At 40.5% G+C, this 22,980-nt stretch overlaps 1 protein-coding gene and 1 long non-coding RNA gene across 4 annotated transcripts in view; one reads left to right on the top strand and one right to left on the bottom strand.

Annotated features, from left to right (window-relative positions):
• The window catches only part of LOC134737739 (uncharacterized), a 75,156-nt gene extending 61,221 nt beyond the window's left edge, over nt 1-13,935 (top strand). The window contains exons 4-10 of the long non-coding RNA XR_010122933.1: nt 147-200; nt 1,643-1,752; nt 5,767-5,994; nt 8,227-8,260; nt 8,524-11,068; nt 11,199-11,322; nt 13,856-13,935. This is a non-coding gene — a long non-coding RNA (uncharacterized LOC134737739). The remainder of the gene's footprint in view (nt 1-146; nt 201-1,642; nt 1,753-5,766; nt 5,995-8,226; nt 8,261-8,523; nt 11,069-11,198; nt 11,323-13,855) is intronic.
• MYO3B (myosin IIIB) overlaps nt 1-22,980 on the bottom strand; it is a 485,003-nt gene that overhangs the window by 5,017 nt on the left and 457,006 nt on the right. The gene's annotated exons all lie outside the window — the stretch shown is intronic.

The raw sequence follows: 22,980 nt of genomic DNA, 5'->3' as shown, positions 1-22,980 counted from the left end.
CCGGGAGGCAGAGGTTGTGGTGAGCCGAGATTGAGCCACTGCACTCCAGCCTGGGTGACAGAGTGAGACTCTGTCTCAAAAAAAAAAAAAAAAAAAAAAAAAGTATCAGATCCATCCATTCTAAATACCCATTTTTTTTTTTTCAGAAGAGAAACTGAGGCCCATAACATTGAATGGCTCATCTCAGATCAAGTGGCCAGGTGGGTACTCAACCCTAGATTTCTTACTTCTTGTTCCAATAGGTTTTTTTTTTTTGCACTATAGCATATGGTCCTTTTTTTTTTTTTTTTGAGATAGTCTCGCTGTTGCCCAGGCTGGAGTGCAATGGTGGGATCTTGGCTCACTGCAATTTCTGCCTCCCAGGTTCAAGCTATTCTCCTGTCTCAGCCTCCCAAGTAGCTGGGATTACAGGTGTGCACCACCACGCCCAGCAAATTTTTGTATTTTTTGTAGAGATGGGATTTCATCATGTTGGCCAGGCTGGTCTTGAACTCCTAGCCTCAAGTGATCTGCCCTCCTCGGCCTCCTAAAGTGCTGGGGTTACAGGCGTGAGCCACCATGCCCATCTTATAGGATATTGCCTTTCTTAAGAAGAAACATTTTTTAAAGTCAAAGGTCTAAGTAATAGTAAGTTCAATGAAAAAATATATATAATATATATTATATTTTATATATACTATATTTTATATAATATATATTATATTTTATATACTATAATATATTTTATATTTTATATACTATAATATATTTTATATTATATTATATTTTATATAAAATATAAGATATTTTATATAATATATATTTTATATATAATATATTATATAATATATATTTTATATATAATATATTATATAATATATATTTTATATATAATATATTTTATATAATATATGTTATATTTATATATAATATATTTTTTATATTATATTTCATATATAATATATAGATTATAAATAATATGTAAAATATTCTATATATAATCTATATAATATATTCTATAGAATATATTATATTATATTATACATATTATATATTCTATAGAATATATAATATATTTTATATATATTTTATATATACATATTTTTTGAGACAGAGTCTCATTCTGTCGCCCAGGCTAGAGTGCAGTGGCATGATCTCAGCTCACTGTAGCCTCCACCTCAAGCGATGCTCCTGCCTTAGCCTCCCAGGTAGCTAAGATTATAGGCAGACACCACTACACCCGGCTAATTTTTTGTATTTTTAATAGAGATGGGGTTTTGTCATGTTGCTCAGCCTGGTCTCGAACTCCTGACCTCAAGTGATCTGCCCACCTCAGCCTCCCAAAGTGTTGAGATTACAGGCATGAGCCACCATGTCCGGCCTCAATGAAAACATATTAATTAGCATAGCAAAACAGTGTTGCTTGCAGAAGGTCCAACAGCCTTAACAGACATTCTCATCCACCTCTTCATGATCACTGTGCAGAGCACAGGAATCTTGCCTGTTGTGCTGGCAGAGTCCTCAGAACACAAAGAACACAGCGGTTCTTTCTGATGGTTCCAGCATACCTCCTCCTTGTTTGCTTTCTGAAGTCCATACTCTGCAATATGGTAGAATGTGAAGCTGTGAGTCCCTTTTGTGTCATCTCCTTTCTGATTTATAGATCAATGAACAGAAGTGTCCTTAGGTCAGGCTGCTGGTGTGAAGTATGCTCTGGAGGTCTGACATCCACTCTCCCTCAGACTTTCTAATACGGCAGGAATTCCGTCCATGGTAACTCAAAAGACTGATCTTAAGAAGTTTTTGGGTTCAACTAGAGTTCAGCCTAGTTCAGCTGGACTTCATATTTATATAGTGTTTACATTTTATCAGAGGTTTTTATTTATATTGTCTCAACTGGTAATGCTTTATATACGATATGATTTTCAACTTTTGTTCTTGACGAACTTGCTGTTTCATTGGCTTTTATTTTTTTCCTGATTCTTATAAGGAATTAAGTTATTGGATAGAATGTTCTTAATTTTAATATTTCTCCCATTACTTAAAAACAACTGTTGGTGTCTAATCTTATGGTTTCTATACTATACTAGAATCTGGTATAAGCTAGTTATCTGATTTAGCATCAAATTTTAATTTTCATTATTTTAAGTTTAATTTTTCCATATTTCACAATGTTCTGCAAAGAATGCTGTAACTTCCAGGTGCTTTGCCATTGGAAGAAATCTGAGTGTCACTGATATAATGATCCATTGTAAGGAACCAAATAAATAATTGGGAAGTAGACCGTTATTTAATAAATGCTATTGGAACAATTTAATGGCAATATGCAAAAATATAACTTAAATACAGACATATTAACATTTATCCTATATACAGGGTACTTTACTGGATTTTGTGGAAAATACGAAGAGAAATAAGACAAAGTCCCTGTTTTCAATCTAGTAGAGGACACCGTCTTAAGATGTTGTGACTTCTTTAAAGCCGTTTAAGCTAGTGCTGTTGTACTCAAATTGTTTAGTTTTTAAAATTCTAAATCCTTTACTCTTCTCAATACATTTCTTGATTCTCACAGGCCACAATAAATTCTAGATGAGTTATATAGTTGAGAATTTTAAACATTCTCCAAAAAACTTTAGAAAGAAATGAAATAGAGTATCTCAGCTGTACAAGAAGATGTGACATGCATGCGTTTAATTATATTAAAGTAAAACATTCCATATGATGGACAGTAACAAAACTAAGATGAAAGGAAGTACAACAGAAAGATAAAAACAATTAAAAGATATATACCCATAAAAGTTACATCCATAATGTGGAAAGGCTGAGGCAAGAGACAGAGAAATATAGTTAGAAGACGAGATACTGAAAAATGTTGAACTATTCTGACAAACAGCTTCAATTTAACAATTACTACCGCTTCTCTATTAATTCATACACCATAAGGTTAAAAGACAATGTGGGAGGGGCCCCAGAGAAACAGGAGAATCCACAGGTTCCCTGCCTCCTGAAGTGCAACTTGGCAATAAACAGAGCTGGCCGGGCACGGTGGCTCACGCCTGTAATCCCAACACTTTGGGAGGCCTAGGCGGGCAGATTGCTTGAGCTCAGGAGTTCGAGAGCAGCCCAGGCAACATGGCGAAGCGCCATCTCTACAAAAAATACAAAAAATTAGCCAGGCATGTTGGCATGCACCTATGGTCCAAACTACTCCGGAGGCTGAGAAAGGAGGATCCCTTGAGTTCAGGAGGCAGGGGTTGCAGTGAGCTGAGATCATGCCTCTGTACTCCAGCCTGGGTAATAGAGTGACACTTGGTCTCCAAAAAAAAAAAACCAGAAAAAACCCCCAGAACTCAGCAACTTGTTCCAAGGAATACGTTGCAATGAAGTAAACCAAAATAAAAAGACCCAATTTGTATGAAGACAGACAGACATAACGCTTTTTTTTTTTTTTTGAGACGGAGTTTCGCTTTTCTTGCCCAGGCTAGAGTGCAATGGCGTGATCTCACCTCACCACAACCTCTGCCTCCCAGGTTCAAGCGATTCTCCTTCCTCAGCCTCCCTAGTAGCTGGGATTACAGGCATGTGCCACCACGCCCGGCTAATTTTGTATTTTTAGTAGAGACGGGGTTTCTCCATGTTGGTCAGGCTGGTCTCGAAATCCCGACCTCAGGTGATCCGCCTGCCTCAGCCTCCCTAAGTGCTGGGATTACAGGCATGAGCCACCGTGCCCGGCCATAACACTTTTATAGCAGTAAAAAAGCTGGAAACATGATACATATTTAATAATCGAGAAGAAATTAACTCAGATATAAAAATTGTTTCATATCTTGAGTCACTGACAAAGCAGCGATAAATGTGTATGATGTTGACAGAAGAAAATTCAAAACTTGGAAAAAGAAGTAAAATACAAAATAACATACAGCACATTGACTAAATCTATGCATGTACATGCATTGAGAAGTTTATCATAATTTTTCCCTTGAAAATTTAAATATTAAAAAATCAATAAGGCACATAGTACCAAAATTGTTAGTTCTTTGCATATATGAAGAAAGTATAACCAAAAAAGGCTAAATTTGTAAGTGGCAGAGTGAAAACTTGAACCCTGTCTTTTGGATTTTGGGCAGGTCAGTTTGCATTAAGACATAAAACAATATGGTTATCAGATAGTTACCTAGTTTGTTTGATTAGTTTATATACAGAAACTGGGCAACCCAAGTTTGAACATTCACTTTATTTTTTTATTTTTTATTTTTTTGAGACGGAGTCTTGCTCTGTTACCCAGGCTGGAGTGCAGTGGCACGATCTTGGTTCACTGCAACCTCCACCACCGGAGTTCAAGTGATTCTCCTCCCTCAGTCTCTTGAGTAGCTGGGATTATAGGCGCCCACCACTGTGCCTGGCTAATTTTTTGTATTTTTAGTAGAGATGGCATTTCACCATGTTGGCCAGGCTGGTCTCGAACTCCTGACCTCAAGCAATCCACCTGCCTTGGCTTCCTAAAGTGTTGGGATTACAGGCGTGAGCCACTGCCGCTGACCTGAATATTCACATTAGAATGTGAGTTTTTACTTTGAGGACCATAATGCTCATATTCTCAAAGTGGCTTATTTCTACCTCGCATAGATGCCCATGAGACAAACCAAATTCTCCACTTTGTCGTACATTGGCAACTACCTCCTTACTGGGCTTTTAAAGGTATATTATGTTATGAATACCAGTTTGCATTTAACATAGGTCTCTTTCCTTTTCAAGAATCTTTGCATCTCCCCGCAACCCCCTGCCCTGCACCTTCTGATTTCATATTTGAGAACTTTAACACATCTTTCTCTTCTGAATTGTTATAGAACTTTATAATAAACTGGAGCTAAATCTGTCCGAAAATGGAAGAAATCTGGACAGCATTTCAGGAGCACTGGCAAATGCATACTCCTTACTTCCTAATCCCAGACTGTCACACTGTGGCTGCACATGCGCCCAAGCCCTTGGTGAGAGACAAATAGCTGAATTCAGTCAATCTGTCACATAATTTCAAACAACTGGTTTGTAAGTTTAATTTTTCTTTTCTCTTTATTGAACATGCCGGTATACTCAAGCTAGAGTTGCCAGATGAAATGGAGGACACTGCCGGGTGCGGTGGCTCAGCTGGGCGCAGTGGCTCACGCCTGTAATCCCAGCACTTTGGGAGGCCAAGGTGGGCTGATGGCCTGAGGTCAGGAGTTCGAAACCAGCCTGGCCAACATGGTGAAACCCTGTCTCTACTTAAAATACAAAAATTAGCTGTGTGTGGTGGTATGCACCTGTAATTCCAGCTATTGGGGAGGCTGAAGCAGGAGAATCACTTGAACCCGGGAGGCAGAGGTTGCAGTGAGCTGAGATCGCATCATTGCACTCCAGCCTGGGGGACAAGACTGAGACTTCGTCTCAAAAAAGAAAAAAAAAAAAAAGACACACAGTTAGATAGATTTGAATTTCAGATAAACAACGAATAATTCTTTATTACATCCATGAAATATTTAAGACATATTAAAAAATGATTGGTTATTTGAGATTCAAATCTAGCTGAGTGTACTGCATTTCTATTTGTTAAATCTGGCAACCCTAATTCATGCACAGTTGTAAGTCACAAATGAGGCTTTTGTTGTCTTCCAAGGTTTCAGAGATGAAGAAGAAAATGTCTTCTTCTACTCCATTTGACTTGCTGAGTTCCAGCTATTTTGGCTACACATGCCCCCTCCTACACTGTCCTCTAAAACTTAATGTTTCAATTTTCATCACCTGCTACAGATGTGCCAGTTCTGGTAAACTTCCTAGCAAGATTGAAGGAAGGGAAGGACAACTGCAAGGAAGGGCAGGATGGAGCAGGCAGCCCACGTATTCCCCAGCTTGGTGGGGCAGAATGGGTTCTTGGCTCCTGAGGAACGGGCAGGGAACGCACAGGGGTCCTGGGAAGAAAGGGAGAGAATATCCTGGGAGAGCCATAGTCCCTGGCACTCTCCTATGGTCCTTCGTCAGGTATGGATACTTTCTGAGCAGTGTGATTGCTGATCTGATTGCCATTTTGTGGATGAGGTGTTCTCAGGTTCGTTTGCCAAATGAAACATCCCCTTTAAGCAAACAGAGTGTTCAGTGTTCTAGATTTACAGATGGCAAATCCTATATGAGGTTATAAGCTATACCCCTGGGGCATTTAAATAGGATTAGAGTTGTGCAATTAATTTACAGAGCTCTGTCAACTCTGTGCATAAAGGAAGGTGCGTCACTCCTCTGACCAAGGTTCTCAGGGCATTTGGAGGTGACAATAACCCAGCTGTCAGCTAGACAATCTTTCTCCTCAATGAGGGTTGACCATGCGCATGGTACTCCAGTGGATACTCCTATGAAATAGCTTCTGAAGACATGACCTGTCTTTTCTGGCTCTGTCTCTTCCCCTAACCATTTCATTTTTATATAGCAACTCCTGTTTTGCAAAGTGCTTTTTGTTTACTTCTTCTCATTTTAGCAAGGCCAAATAACCCTAAAGAGCTAACAGAGGCATAGTGAGACTAAGAGATTATACAGTTAGAGGCAAAGCCCAAATGACAGGTTTCTGAAGTCCAACTGAGAGTATTTTTTAACATGATACCAATTGTTCAACTTTTAAAATACTAATGCCCGGGTCAAAGCCTGGACATCGATTTTTTTTTTTCAAATCTCTTTAGGTGGTTCTACTGTGTAGTCAGGGTTAAGAACCATTGTGCTTGACCGTATTAAATCTTTCCTTCCCAATAAGAACTATATCAGCAGAAAGTCTACCAATAATCTACATCACCTTAAAAATGAAGAAATGTATTGTAATCCCCTTGTCCCTAATATGCCTTGAGGCATGGACTATTTCAGGAATGCTCAGAGCCTAACAGATCCTCAGGTTATTGGAGAAAGGTAAGTATGCTCTGGTAGCTCAGATTTCCAAATTTAAGTCATGTCATGGAGGATAATTCTCTGTGGTCTGGCTCCTTGCTCTTATATCTGAGAGGTCTGAGGTTCAAGGAGCTTAGGTCCCTAAGCTATAACTCAAGATTCTTGATTCAAAATCCCAGGGCCTAGGTCATGGCCTCTATTATGATGCTTGTACTTTTGCTGAGACATTTTCATAAGTTTTCACTTCACCAAGTCTAACTTCAGGAGGAACTAAGGAATTCAGTGGGCTTTTGTAAAACACGTACACACACAACCAGAAAGAGAGATTTTCTCCTGGGGTGCATGTAATTCAGATCCTGCTTTTAAGATGAAAGGAAAACTACAAATTTTCCCACTTGCCATGTTATGTCATGAACAATCTTCTTCAAAATTGCAAAACTGCTACAAAGAAAACATCCCTGAGTGAAATTAGTGCCTGTGGAAGATGCTGGAGTTATAAATTGTCTATGTGGAATTTTCTACTTATTAGTTAAGGAGGTGGCAATAACTTCTCCTGAAACCAATAGCTCAGAGCCTGGCACACTCTCAACAAATGACGAATGAATGAAGAATGAATGAGTGAATGAGTGAATGAGTGAATACTGACTATTCACCATTCTCATTAAGACCTCTTCCATCTATGTGGCCTATTCTTTGGTTCTCAGACTGTTAATTGGGATGTTTTTGTCCAGGCTTCCAATAGGAAGAGGGTCTTTCCTATCCTGGGATACCTCTGGGGAAACTGTCCAGAGGCATTTCAAAGAGGTAGATGAAATCAGTCTCTAAAAACAAAGTTCCTTACTATTTTTTATTACTGTCCTTTCAGTATCTTTATAGGAATATGTATTCTTTTTTTTTTTAACTAAAAAATTCATTCATTCATTTAATTTGGGTTATGGCTCCCTACCCCCCCACTTAATAATAAAATCATAAATATTTCCATTCTATTAGGTAACTTTTAAAATAGTATGTTTCTTTTAGAGTTACTTTTTGAAAAGGTAATAAATGAACCTAATGTTCAAATAAGTTAAGCAGTGAAAAGTTTGTCTTTTTTCCACATCCAATCTCATTCCCACAATAGTAGTAACTGCTGAGACAAGTTTCCAGAGATACCTGTCTTCCAGAGATAGTTTAAATGGCATCATTTCTAATGCTTGCATGGTATTTCATTTTATGGATGAATCATGATTAATTTATACAATTTCCTATTTTGGGCATAGAAGTTGTTTCCAATGTTTTTCTATAATAACAGTGCTTTGAGGAACATACTCATAGTTTGGTGTTTGACAAATGCTCCTTATTCCTTAGGATAAATTTCTAAAAGAAGAATTACTGGCCAAAGGTATGCATATTTTAAAAACTTATGATTTGTTTTTTTCAATTGCCATCCAGAAATTGTGCAGCAAAATACACTTCTGCTACCCGTACCTATATTACCCATTTAAGCAAGCCCTCACCAGCATGAGATGGTTCTTAAGAAAAAGTCTGATGATTTAATAGGTGCAAAAATAACACCTCATTTGTGTTTCTATTTGCATGTCATTGATTATTTGAAAAGGGTGAATGTTCCCTACCCTCCCAGTTTATTAACCATTTGTGTTTCAGGATTCCTTTTCAGTTGGAAACAGCAGCAAAGTTCACAGGTCGTGGGTGGATATAAAGTGGATGGAACAGGTTGTTGCCAGTCTATTGGAGTAGGATGGTAGATGAGCAGTCCCCTTGGCTAACAGGTGTGGGTATGCCTATTTTAAAAATTAGCATGTTGTAGGGGAATATTTCTCAAACTTTTGTCACATATCTAACTCTTAGGCATTTTTTACTTTATTCACCTGTACTACTATTTAATATTTTTAAAATTCGACTGATTTTTTTTTTTGCTTAAATACATTTCTTTAAAACTGGAACTTTATTCACCACTGTAAATGGAAAACCAGTGTCATTTGCCGTATATAGAAGTGAACTATATAGTAAATACAGTGAAAATGAAATGGTATCATCACACTTGTGCTAGATTCCATTTCCTATAAAAGGTTCTGGGTTTCTTAAAAGGCTTGTTAAAAAGAGAGATGAGTAAATGTGAGAGGAATTTAAGACATACTAGCACCACTAAGACTTTCTCCTTAAAGTAATCTGGAGGATTTAAATTGAGAATTGAAAAAAGTAACTTTATTTTACATAGGAAATTATGTAAAAGAATTATGTTATTTAATGCCACATCCATACGTCATCAAAAGTCAACTTGGTGACCACCAGTGGCCCATGTCCCACACTTTGAGAAACATGTGTTGGGGTGGGAATCTGAAATCAGAAAAACTGGAGTATGATAACCACCTCAGCACTTATTAGAGGCCTTCACTTGGGAATGATGACCCCTTCCTTGTAGGGTTGTAGTGAGAATGACAGATAATATACGAAAAGATAAAACATGGTACCAGAGGCATTAGCAGGTGCTGTGAGGGGCTGTTGTATTTCTTGTTATACTGGAGTGGTTCTCCACCCTGGATGCATATTAGGATCATCTGAAGGGCTTTTTTAAAAATACGGATATCATGACCTCACCCCTGGAGATCCTCATTGGTCGGGGTAGGGTTCTGGCATTGTTACTTGTTTAAAACAAAGTTCCTCCTCCTTCCCAGTGATTTTAATTTGTAGCCAGTGTTGGAAAAACCCATGGACTTAACCCTTTCCTAAGAGCTTAGATCAGTTCTGCAGATTAGCTATCTGCCATTTTGAAAAGGTGGCATAGGCTCAGGGAAGTATTCACTGGACGAAAGGAATTCTGGATGGGGGAAGCTCTAGGCACCATCAGGCATTTGCTTTGTGCTGGAAGCTGCATCAAATGGCTTGAGCCCAAAGCAGACATAAGGGCTCCTTATCTCCCTGGACACTGAGAAAATCATTTCTCTTATTCCAAGAAAACAATTTTGCTGACCATGGAAATACTATCTCTGGTTTCCAGAGGTAAAATGCTGTTCAGTGCACTTCTGGAGGTTGTAGTATGAAGAAATGACAAAGCCAAAAAGGCATTCTGAACTAGGGAGACTCTCTTTAAATCAAAATATAAATGTAGGGCAAAAACTCTGCGGTCTCAGGAGGATTGGATCCAGGGGAAAATGTTTACAAGGCAAACGTTTAGAATCAGTTATACAGCTTCAGCAATGGTTTGCTATTGTCTTGCTGTCTTTTTGTTTTGCTTTGTGTAGTGCTCAGAATATCTGCATCATGTAGCATCTTTCTATTTTTAGGAGTCTTTAAAATCCTTTATTCTGAGGCCCCAGAATATTCTCATCCACCACGTGCTTTCACGTGGAGATGACTGACTTCATCTTTGATAATGGCAGTTCCCTAACCTCGATCCAGCACGGGAGCAGAAATTAAGGCGAAAATGGCCACCCAAATGGCACCCAGTGGGAAAACAGCATTAACTCAGCTTTTAAAAAAAGCATCAACTTGGAAAATCCAAGACCTAGATCTGATGCTTAGTGGACCCACAATGCCAGGCAGCAGTCTGGGAGATGTCACTTCTGGAGCTTCTAATGAGATGCAAATCACCTAGTGAACTACTGGGGAGCTGGGAAACAATGTCCTGGGTAAAAGCAGATAAAAATGGAATGAAAGAATTTCTTTGAAGATTGGAACGACATTTTAAGTGCTTGCGGATATGGGACACCAGATAGTGTTGGTTTTACTAAGCTAATTGTGACGGGGTCTTTGATTCCCTGCAGCAGGGGACCCTGGGGCACTCGTCTCCAGCTCTGCCTCACTCTTTGAGGAGCTAGTTCCAGTTCTACTGTGAGTGTGCAAGGGGGGGTTGGTCAGCTGTAGCAAAACTAGCACTGGACATGGGGGATCAGAAGACCTGGGCACACATAGTTCAAGTTCTGACACATATTGGTATGTGACCTTAAGTGAATCCCTTACCCCTCTGCTGCCATGTTTTATGTGTAAAATGATAAAGAGAGGGGTGGACTGAGGTAGTAATTTTTAATGGAGGACATTGGTGTGGCAAATTACACATGTTCTGGCCTGAAGATTCTGAGCTGCTCTCCTTGGAGTCACATTCTTTCCCAGTGTATGAACATCCGTGTGCAGTGAGAGACATGCCTGATGGGGATCTGTTGCCTGAAGCCAGTGTGAAGGCAGGAAAAGGGTAAGAACCGTTAGCCCAGAGGCCCTTTAAAGTTCCTTCCAACTTTAAGACGCTATAACTCCAGAGTAATCGCCAGTTAACCTCTTGGAGCCTCATCTGTGAAACTGACATAAATGCTTTTGCTTTTCAGCTTGTTGGAATTTAAAGATGACCAATCAAAATGTATTTAGGCTTCAAAGGAAAAAGTTCTCCATAAATACACCAGAATTTCATTCTAACATGATTCATTCATTCAAAGAGCAAAGCTGCACAAGGTAGGTTCCTCTGAACCACTTTCTGGGTCATTTGGTTACTGATGGGCTAAAGGACATCATTAAAACCTCACCTCAGCCTTTGCCCAGCTGTGAACAAAACCTGCAGTGTATAGATTAATATTGCACAGCTGTGCAAATACCCACCCAGGTCCATAAATTATAAAATATTTTTACACATAATAGACAGGGCAGTCATTAGTATGAGTGACATGATTTGGGGAAGGTTATATCTACAAATGTCTGGCAGGTGTGTGTGTGAGTGTGAGAGAGAGAGAGAGATTGAGTGGAAATAGAAAAGAATGTGAGTAGTAGACCAAAATAAAATCACAAATACAGTTTTTATCTTGCATTTAATTAATAAGATGTAAAAATGAAATCAATGAAGTGTTAGTGGTGAGAAATTCAGTTGTGATTCTTTCAGTCTTAATCTTCAAAAAAGCCAAGAAAATAGTAAGTATCTGAGAGAAGCAAAGATTAAATAGAAAGGTATGGTTTGGTTATTTTCCTAATTTGTGCTGAATTTTGGAACAAATTTCTTAAGTACATTATAAAATCAATTTGGTCCAACTATCCAGTAAACATTAAGACATTTATACAAGTAGGGCAGCACAAAGCTTTCAGTTCTCTGCTCTAATCAAGAATTTAAATTTCAGTTCTTCAGGGTCACAGAGAACTACCAAATTTCTTTGCCTTGTTTTACAATCCAATATGAGATTAGTAAAAATCCGTTATGGAAATAATGCATAAAATGATGACTTCTCATGCCCTCCCTGACCTGAGGAGGTTGCAAGAGATCTGAATTTCTCCACTGGACTCAAGATTTCTCAACAAATTAGCATCAGCAGCTTCCTGCCCCCACCCCTTTTAAATATCCCTATACTCAGGCGGGGCTCAGTGGCTCACACCTGTAATCCCAGCACTTTGGGAGGCCGAGGCGGGTGGATCACTTGAGGCCAGGAGTTTGAGACCAGCCTGTCCAACATAGCGAAACCCTGTCTCTACTAAAAATACGAAAAATTAGCCGGTCCTGGTGGCGTATGCCTGTAATCCCAGCTACTCGGGAGGTGAGGCAGGAGAATCGCTTGAACCCGGGAGGCAGAGGTTGCAGTGAGCCAAGATGAGGCCACTGCACTCCAGCCTGGGCAGCAGAGTGATACTCCATCTCAAAAAAAAAAAAAAAAAAAAAACCCCTATACTCTGAGTGACCTACCTGATCAGTATAGCTATAAGCACCTTCCTGTATGTCATAAAAAACAAACCAAGCTTAACCAAAGTAAATGGTTACAGCTGTTGCTAACAAAGCTGAGAAATGGGTATCTCCTGTGTTATACAAGTGATATTTCAGCCTTGACAAGGAAATTATTGCCTACACACAAACACACACACACACGCACGCACGCACAAAAGCAAATGCTTTGGCCATGAAGTTCGACCAAACTAAAAGATAGTTCCAGTGCAATGTAATTTTAAGTTTCCAAATGAACATATTCCAGGAGGCTCATATCAGTGGTCCTCAGCTCTTGACCCCTGAAGGAAACATTCTTTCAGGGACTTGGTTGTCTTGGTTTAGTCAAATAAAATATTAACAATCAGAAACCTGGCAGCATTTATCTGACAATATAGAGGAAATCATATTAACATGAGCTCTTCACTGGAATGATCTTGGACATCCATGATGGCACCGGGAAACACGCCACCAGCTCTGAAAGGGTGGGAGGCTCTGGCTGACTTGGCACCTTCCCACTTCCAGCTCTCATGGCCGCTCATCCTGCATGAGATGGGGACCCAGCAGAGAGGGGTTAAATGGGTTGAGAAGCCAGTCCAGCCAGGGGTCATTAGCAATCAAGGACCAGCATTAAAAGGCAGCAGGAGACTAAGGGTCTCTGACAGGCTTGGCTCCAGGCACCATCTGGAAGGAAAGAGGCTGTCAAAGTTGGCTTTAAAAAAAAAAAGAACTTCATGGAGATCTTTTCTTTTCAATAACATAACACAAACAGTTATGTTATTTCCAACGTGGTTCCTTCCTTGGAAGTTAGGTTATTATTTTCAAAGTGCTCTGTTTTTGAGAGTAGGGCCAGGCAGTCACATTTCTAAGCCTGTTTCTGGCCATGATGAACCAGTTACTGGCACCTGGGTTGGGACCAGCCCAAGACCAAGTGTATGGCCAACAAACTCTTATACTTTGATAGTGGCGAGAGATCGTAACACACATGCTTCATAATAAGGTAACTGGAATATGTCAGATGTAAAGTATGGGGCACGGCTCATATCCAATAATGCATTAATCGTATTCCACACACTACAATATGATCTGTGACTAAAAAGAAAAAAACAGCTTTGCTTAACTTGTGTTCAAGCTGATCATTTAAGTTATGATTTTTGACACAACTTAAAGAATTATAAAACAAGCCTGGGTTCACTTTCTAAGGTAATTTGTACAAGGAAATGGCAGTCAGGGGTGTTGCATGTTAGATAAACATGGTTACCAACTTTACATTATTGATTAAATTCATTTTCTCTTTCTTTTTTTTAGACCTTTGGGTATCTCCTCCTCCTTCTCCTTATCTATAAATATGTAAGAAAGAAAACGTGTAAAATACAGTATTTTGTTTCTTTTGATCACAGATTAGACTTAGAGAACAGAGATGCCCTATAATGTGATCTTTGGAAGCTTTGTAATATCTCTTAATCTCACCGTAAGGATCATTAATATATACATATATTTTATTATACTTTAAGTTCTAGGGTACATGTGCACAACATGCAGGTTTCTTACATATGTATACATGTGTTGTGTTGGTTTGCTGCACCCATTAACTCGTCATTTACATTAGGTATATCTCCTAATGCTATCCCTCCCCCCTTCCCCCCACCCCACGACAGGTCCCGGGGTATGATGTTCCCCACCCTGTGTCCAAGTGTTCTCATTGTTCAATTTCCACCTATGAGCAAGAACATGTGGTGTTTGGTTTTCTATCCTTGAGACAGTTTGCTCAGAATGATGGTTTCCAGCTTCATCCATGTCACTACAAAGGACATGAACCCATCATTTTTTATGGCTTCATAGTATTCCATGGTGTATATGTGCCACATTTTCTTAATCCAGTCTATCATTGATGGACATTTGGGTTGGTTCCAAGTCTTTGATATTGTGAATAATGCCACAATAAACATACATGTGCGTGTGTCTTCATAGTAGCATGATTTATAATCCTTTGGGTATATACCCAGTAATGGGATCCCTGGGTCAAATGGTATTTCTAGTTCTAGATCCTTGAGGAATCACCACACTGTCTTCCACAATGGTTGAACTAGTATGTACTCCCACGAACAGTGTAAAAGTGTTCCTATTTCTCCACATCCTCTCCAGCACCTGTTGTTTCCTGACTTTTTAATGATTGCCATTCTAACTGGTGTGAGATGGTATCTCATTGTGGTTTTGATTTGCATTTCTCTGATGGCCAGTGATGATGAGCGTTTTTTCATATGTTTGTTGGCTGCATAAATGTCTTCTTTTGAAAAGTGTCTGTTCATATCCTTCACCCACTTTTTGATGGGGTTGTTTGATTTTTTCTTGTAAATTTGAGCTCTTTGTAGATTCTGGATTTTAGCCCTTTGTCAGATTGCAAAAATTTTCTCCCATTCTGTAGGTTGCCTGTTCACTCTGATGGTAGTTTCTTTTGCTGTGCAGAAGCTCTTTAATTAGATCCCATTTGTCAATTTTGGCTTTTGTTGCCATTGGTTTTGGTGTTTTAGTCATGAAGTCCTTGCCCATGACTATGTCCTGAATGGTATTGCCTAAGTTTTCTTCTAGGGTTTTTATGGTTTTAGGTCTAACATGTAAGTCTTTAATCCATCTTGAATTAATTTTTGTATAAGGTGTAACGAAGGGATCCAGTTTCAGCTTTCTACATATGGCTAGCCAGTTTTCCCAGCACCATTTATTAAATAGGGAATCCTTTCCCCATTGCTTGTTTTTGTCAGGTTTGTCAAAGATAAGATGGTTGTAGATGTGTGGTGTTATTTCTGAGGCCTCTGTTCTGTTCCATTGGTCTATATCTCTGTTTTGGTACCAGTACCATGCTGTTTTGGTTACTGTAGCCTTGTAGTATAGTTTGAAGTCAGGTAGCGTGATGCTTCCAGCTTTGTTCTTTTGGCTTAGGATTGTCTTGGCTCCATATGAATTTTTTTGGTTCCATATGAATTTTAAAGTAGTTTTTTTCCAACTCTGTGAAGAAAGTCATTGGTAGCTTGATGGGGATGGCATTGAATCTATAAATTACCTTGGGCAGTATAGCCATTTTCACAATATTGATTCTTTGTATCCATGAGCATGGAATGTTCTTCCATTTGTTTGTGTCCTCTTTTATTTCGTTGATCAGTGGTTTGTAGTTCTCCTTGAAGAGGTCCTTCACATCCCTTGTAAGTTGCATTCCTAGGTATTTTATTCTCTTTGAAGCAATTGTGAATGGGAGTTCACTCATGATTTGGCTCTCTGTTTGTCTGTTATTGGTGTATAAGAATGCTTGTGATTTTTGCACATTGATTTTGTATCCTGAGACTTTGCTGAAGTTGCTTATTAGCTTAAGGAGATTTTGGGCTGAGACGATGGGGTTTTCGAAATATACAATCATCTGCAAACAGGGACAATTTGACTTCCTCTCTTCCTAATTGAATACCCTTTATTTCCTTCTCGTGCCTGATTGCCCTGGCCAGAATTTCCAACACTGTTGAATAGGAGTGGTGAGAGAGGGCATCCCTGTCTTGTGCCAGTTTTCAAAGGGAATGCTTCCAGTTTTTGCCCATTCAGTATGATACTGGCTGTGGGTTTATCATAAATAGCTCTTATTATTTTGAGATATTTTCCTTGAATACATAGTTTATTGAGAGTTTTTAGCATGAAGCACTGTTGAATTATATCCAAGGCCTTTTCTGCATCTATTGAGATAATCATGTGGTTTTTGTCTTTGGTTCTGTTTATATGATGGATTACGTTTACTGATTTGTGTATGTTGAACCAGCCTTGCATCCAGCGATGAATCCAAATTGATTTTGGTGGAAAGCTTTTTGATGTGCTGCTGGATTTGGTTTGCCAGTATTTTATTGAGGATTTTTGCATCGATGTTCATCAGGGATATTGGTCTAAAATTCTCTTTTTTTGTTGTGTCTCTGCCAGACTTTGGTATCAGGATGATGCTGGCCTCATAAAATGAGTTAGGGAGGATTCCCTCTTTTTCCATTGATTGGAATAGTTTCAGAAGGAATGGTACCAGCTCCTCTTTATACCTCTAGTAGAATTCGGCTGTGAATCTGTCTGGCCCTGGACTTTTTTTGGTTGGTAGGCTATTAATTATTGCCTCAATTTCAGAGCCTGTTTTTGGTCTACTCAGCAATTCAACTTTTTCCTGGATTAGTCTTGGGAGGGTATATGCGTTGAGGAATTTACCCATTTCTTCTAAATTTTCTAGTTTATTTGCATAGAGGTGTTTATAGTATTCTCTGATGGTAGTTTGTATTTCTGTGGGAAGGGTGGTGATATCCCCTTTATCATTTTTTATTATGTCTGTTTGATTCTCCTCTCTTTTCTTTATTAGTCTTGCTAGTGGTCTATCAATCTTGTTGATCTTTTCAAAAAACCAGCTCCTGGATTCATTGGTTTTTTTGAAGGGTTTTTTTGTGTCTCTGTCTCCTTTAGTTCTGCTCTGATCTTAGTTATTCCTTGCCTTCTGCTAGCTTTTGAATGTTTGCTCTTGCCTCTCTAGTTCTTTTAATTGTGATGTTAGGGTGTCAATTTTAGATCCTTCCTGCTCTCTCCTGTGGGCATTTAGTGCTATAAGTTTCTCTCTACACACTGCTTTAAATGTGTCCCAGAGATTCTGGTATGTTGTGTCTTCATTCTCATTGGTTTCAAAGAACATCTTTATTTCTGCCTTCATTTTGTTATTTACCCAGTAGTCATTCAGGAGGAGGTTGTTCAGTTTCCATGTAGTTGTGCGGTTTTGAGTGAGTTTCTTAATCCTGAGTTCTAATTTGATTACACTGTGGTCTGATAGACAGTTTGTTATGATTTCTGTTCTTTTACATTTGCTGAAGAGTGCTTTACTTCCAACTATGTGGTCAATTTTGGAATAAGTGTGATGTGGTGCAGAAAAGAATGTATATTCTGCTGATTTGGGGTGGAGAGTTCTGTAGATGTCTATTAGGTCTGCTTGGTGCAGAGCTGAGTTCAAGTCCTGGATATCTGTGTTAATCTTCTGTCTCGTTGATCTGTCTAATATTGACAGTGGGGTGTTAAAGTATCCCACGATTATTGTGTGGGAGTCTAAGTCTCCTTGTGGGTCTCTCAGGACTTGCTTTATGAATCTGGGTGCTCCTGTATATATTTAGGATAGTTAGCTCTTCTTTTTGGAATGATCACTTTACCATTATGTAATAGTCTTCTTTGTCTCTTTTGATCTTTGTTGGTTTAAAGTCTGTTTTATCAGAGACTAGGATCACAACCCCTGCTTTTTTCTGCTTTCCATTTGCTTGGTTGATCTTCCTCCATCACTTTATTTTGAGCCTATGTGTATCTCTCCATGTGAGATGGGTTTCCTGAATACAGCACACTGATGGGTCTTGATTCTTCATCCAATTTGCCAGTCTGTGTCTTTTAATTGGAGCATTTAGCCCATTTACATTTAGGGTTAATATTGTTATGTGTGAATTTGATCCTGTCATTATGATGTTAGCTTGTTATTTTGCCCGTTAGTTGATGCAGTTTCTTCCTAGCATCGATGGTCTTTACAATTTGGCATGCTTTGGCAGTGGCTGGTACTGGTTGTTCCTTTCCATGTTTAGTGCTTCCTTCAGGAGCTCTTGTAGGGCAGGCCTGGTGGTGACAGAATCTCTCAGCATTTGTTTGTCTGTAAAGGATTTTATTTCTCCTTCACTTATGAAGCTTAGTTTGGCTGGGTATGAAATTCTGGGTGGAAAATTCATTGCTTTAAGAATGTTGAATATCGGCCCCCACTCTCTTCTGCCTTGTAGAGTTTCTGCCAAGAGATCCGCTGTTAGTCTGATGGGCTTCCCTTTGTGGGTAACCCGACCTTTCTCTCTGGCTGCCCTTAATGTTTTTTCCTTCATTTCAACTTTGGTGAATCTGACAATTATGTGTCTTGGAGTTGCTGTTCTCGAGGAGTATCTTTGTGGTGTTCTCTGTATTTCCTGAATTTGAACGTTGGCCTGCCTTGCTTGGTTGGGGAAGTTCTCCTGGATAATATCCTGAAGAGGGTTTTCCAGCTTGGTTCCATTCTCCCCATCACTTTCAGGCACACCAATCAGACGTAGATTTGGTCTTTTCACATAGTCCCCTATTTCTTGGAGGCTTTGTTCGTTTCTTTTTATTCTTTTTTTCTCTAAACTTCCCTTCTCACTTCATTTCATTCATTTGATCTTCAATCACTGATACCCTTTCTTCCAGTTGATAGAATTGGTTACTGAAGCTTGTGCATTCGTCATGTAGTTCTCTTGATTTTCAGCTTCATCAGGTCGTTTGAGGACTTCTCTGCATTGGTTATTCTAGTTAGCCATTCATCTAATCTTTTTTCAAGGTTTTTAACTTCTTTGCCGTGGATTCAAACTTCCTCCTTTAGCTTAGAGAAGTTTGGTTGTCTGAAGCCTTCTCTCAACTTGTCAAAGTCATTCTTTGTCCAGCTTTGTTCCATTGCTGGCGAGGAGCTGCGATCCTTTGGAGGAGAAGGGCACTCTGGTTTTTAGAATTTTCAGCTTTTCTGCTCTGGTATCTCCCCATCTTTGTGGTTTTATCTACCTTTGGTCTTTGATGATGGTGACGTACAGATGGAGTTTTGGTGTGGATGTCCTTTTCGTTGATGTTGTTGCTATTCCTTTGTGTTTGTTAGTTTTCCTTCTAACAGTCAGGTCCCTCAGTTGCAGGTCTGTTGGAATTTGTTGGAGGTCCACTCCAGATCCTGTTTGCCTGGGTATCACCAGCGGAGGCTGCAGAACAGCAAATATTGCTGCCTGAACCTTCAGGAGCTTCGTCTCAGAGGGGCACCCAGCTATATGAGGTGTCAGTCGGCCCCTACTGGGAGGTGTCTCCCAGTTAGGCTACACGGGGGTCAGGGACCCACTTGAGGAGGCAGTCTGTCCGTTCTCAGAGCTCAAACACCGTGCTGGGAGAACCACTGCTCTCTTCAGAGCTGTCACACAGGGAGGTTTAAGTCTGCAGAAATTTCTGTGCCTTTTGTTCAGCTATGCCCTGTCCCCAGAGGTGGAGTCTGTAGAGGCAGGCGGGCCTCATTGAGCTGCAGTGGGTTCCACGGTTCCACTCAGTTCCAGCTTCCTGGCAGCTTTGTTTACCTACTCAAGCCTCAGCAATGGTGGACACCCCTCCCCCAGCCAGCCTTGCCGCCTTGCAATTTGATCTCGGACTAGCAATGAGCAAGGCTCCATGGGCGTGGGACCCACTGAGCAAAGTGCAGGATATAATCTCCTGGTGTGCCATATGCTAAGACCTTTGGAAAAGTGCCATGTTTAGGTGGCAGTGTCCCGATTTTCCTGGTACAGTCTGTCATGGCTTCCCTTGGCTAGGAAAGGGAAATCCCCTGATCCCTTGTGCTTCTCAGGTGAAGCAATGCCCCGCCCTGCTTCAGCTCGCCCTCCATGGGCTGCACCCACTTTCTGACCAGTCGCAATGAGATGAACCAGATACCTCAGTTGGAAATGCAGAAATCGCCCACCTTCTGTGTTGATCACGCTGGGAGGTGTAGAATGCAGCTGTTCCTATTCGGCCGTCTTGGAACAGAAATCAGATCATTAATATTATAGCTGAGTTCATTAGAGGAATTACATTCTAGTTCATTCTTGTGTGGGTTTTGTTTGTTTGTTTTTAGATGGAGTCTCACTCTGTTGCCCAGGCTGGAGTACAGTGGCGCGATCTTGGCTAAATGCAATCTCTGCCTCCCAGGTTCAAGTGATTCTCCTGTCTCAGCCTCTTGAGTAGCTGGGATTACAGGCATGTGCCACCATGCCCAGCTAATTTTTTGTATTTTAGTAGAGATGGAGTTTCACCATGTTGCCCAGGCTGGTCTTGAACTCCTAAGCTCAGGCAATCCACCTGCCTTGGCCTCCCAAAGTGTTAGGATTACAGGCGTGAGCCACTGCACCCAGCCCGTTGTGTGGCTTTTAACATTAGTCTTCAGTATACCCTTAGTTCTGATATTAAAAAGCTAGTACAAGAAAAAGGATTCAGGGTATATTTGTTTTTAGATGGTGATGGTACTTTTCTGATAATTTTACCCTCTGCTAAAATTACCCTCATGAAGCTTTTGGCCGGTTTATAGATGCCTGGGATGGGAGAAAAATAACAGGGAAGATCTAAGACTCTGTAGCCTCAGATACAGCCTCACCAGAGGGTGAGTCAGGTGATACTGGCTGCTGATCCAGAAAGTGGGCATCATTTGGAGGGGTAATCAAGGTGGCTGGCAGCCCAGCAGAAATGCAAGATGCTGGGGATTGAATCTGGATCATTTTAAATCATCCAATCCTAAACTTTTGACAGTTTATGCCCATACTGGCCAGCCTGTCCGAGACAGTGTATTAATTGGAGGTCCAATTACACAGAACAGAGTTTGTTTAAAAACAGACAAGCAAGTCCCAGAGACAGAACACTGTGGGTATGGATGAATCCTGTCCTTAATGTTCTTTAATTGGGCTCACTCTGATTTTGATGTTTCTCACTGTTCTCATGGAGACTTTTGGTTTTCATAGGATATAAGTGTGCCTACATAAACATGACACTTGAGTAATGAAAACCCAGACCTGATCAGAGTTATAGGGTTCCTGGGAAAGACTATGGGAAGATTCTTTTAAAAACAATTATTTGGTAAAAATAACCAAACTTGAACCTAGTGTCCAATCCTATACTAAAGCTTCACAAAAGATGCTGTATGGACCATTGTTGGTAAAGTGAACTTCTAGGGGGGCTTTGATGCCTTTAGTGGCTATAGGTTTTGTAATCTCAGAGTTTGATTTATAAGAATATAAGAGGGCAGTTCCAAGATGGCCGAATAGGAACAGCTCCAGTCTACAGCTCCCAGCGTGAGCGACGCAGAAGACGAGTGATTTCTGCATTTCCAACTGAGGTACCGGGTTCATCTCACAGGGGCTTGTCAGACAGTGGGTGCAGGACAGTGGGTGCAGTGCACCGAGCGTGAGCTGAAGCAGGGCAACGCATCACCTCATCCGGGAAGCACAAGGGGTCAGGGAATTCCCTTTCATAGCCAAGCAAAGCTGTGACAGATGGCACCTGGAAAATTGGGTCACTCCCACCCTAATACTGTGCTTTTCCAATGGTCTTAGCAAACAGCACACCAGGAGATTATATCCTGCGCCTGGCTAGGAGGGTCCCACGCCCACGGAGCCTCGCTTATTGCTAGCACAACAGTCTGAGATCGAACTGCAAGGCAGCAGTGAGGCTGGGGGTGGGGTGTCCGCCATTGCTGAGGCTTGAGTAGGTAAACAAAGCAGCCAGGAAACTCGAACTGGGTGGAGCCCACTGCAGCTCAAGGAGGCCTGCCTGCCTCTGTGGACAGGACATAGCCCCAAAAAAGGCAGCAGAAACCTCTGCAGACTTAAATGTCCCTGCTGACAGCTTTGAAGAGAGTAGTGGTTCTCCCAGCACGGAGTTTGAAATCAGAGAACGGACAGACTGCCTGTCTGACCCCCGAGTAGCCTAACTGGGAGGCACCCCCCAGTAGGGGGCAGACTGACACATCACATGGCCGGGTACCCCCCTGAGACAAAACCTCCAGAAGAACGATCAGAGAGCAATATTTGCTGTTCAGCAATATTCGCTGTTCTACACCCTCCGCTGCTGATACCCAGGCAAACAGGGTCTGGAGTGGACCTCCAACAAACTCCAACAGACCTGCAGCTGAGGGTCCTGTTAGAAGGAAAAACTAACAAACAGAAAGGACGTCCACACCAAAACCCCATCTGTACATCACCATCATCAAAGACCAAAGGTAGATAAACCACAAAGATGGGGAAAACAGAACAGAAAAACAGAAAATTCTAAAAATCAGAGCACCTCTCCTCTTCCAAAGAAACACAGCTCCTCACCAGCAACGGAACAAAGCTGGATGAGAATGACTTTGACGAATTGAGAGAAGAAGGCTTCAGACGACCAAACTTCTCTGAGCTAAAGGAGGAAGTTCGAACCCATGGCAAAGAAGTTAAAAACCTTGAAAAAAGATTGGATGAATGGCTAACTGGAATAACCAATGCAGAGAAGTCCTTAAAGGACCTGATGGAGCTGAAAACCATGGCAAGAGAACTATGTGACGAATGCACAAGTTTCAGTAGCCAATTCTATCAACTGGAAGAAAGGGTATCAGTGATTGAAGATCAAATGAGTGAAATGAAGTGAGAAGGGAAGTTTAGAGAAAAAAGAATAAAAAGAAACGAACAAAGCCTCCAAGAAATAGGGGACTATGTGAAAAGACCAACTCTACGTCTGATTGGTGTGCCTGAAAGTGATGGAGAGAATGGAACCAAGCTGGAAAACACTCTGCAGGATATTATCCACAACTTCCCCAACCTAGCAAGGCAGGCCAACATTCAAATTCAGGAAATACAGAGAACACCACAAAGATA

This window comes from Pongo pygmaeus, chromosome 11 (assembly GCF_028885625.2).
Source record: "Pongo pygmaeus isolate AG05252 chromosome 11, NHGRI_mPonPyg2-v2.0_pri, whole genome shotgun sequence".
NCBI lineage: Eukaryota > Metazoa > Chordata > Mammalia > Primates > Hominidae > Pongo > Pongo pygmaeus.
This window is presented reverse-complemented; position numbering and strand designations above follow the sequence as displayed.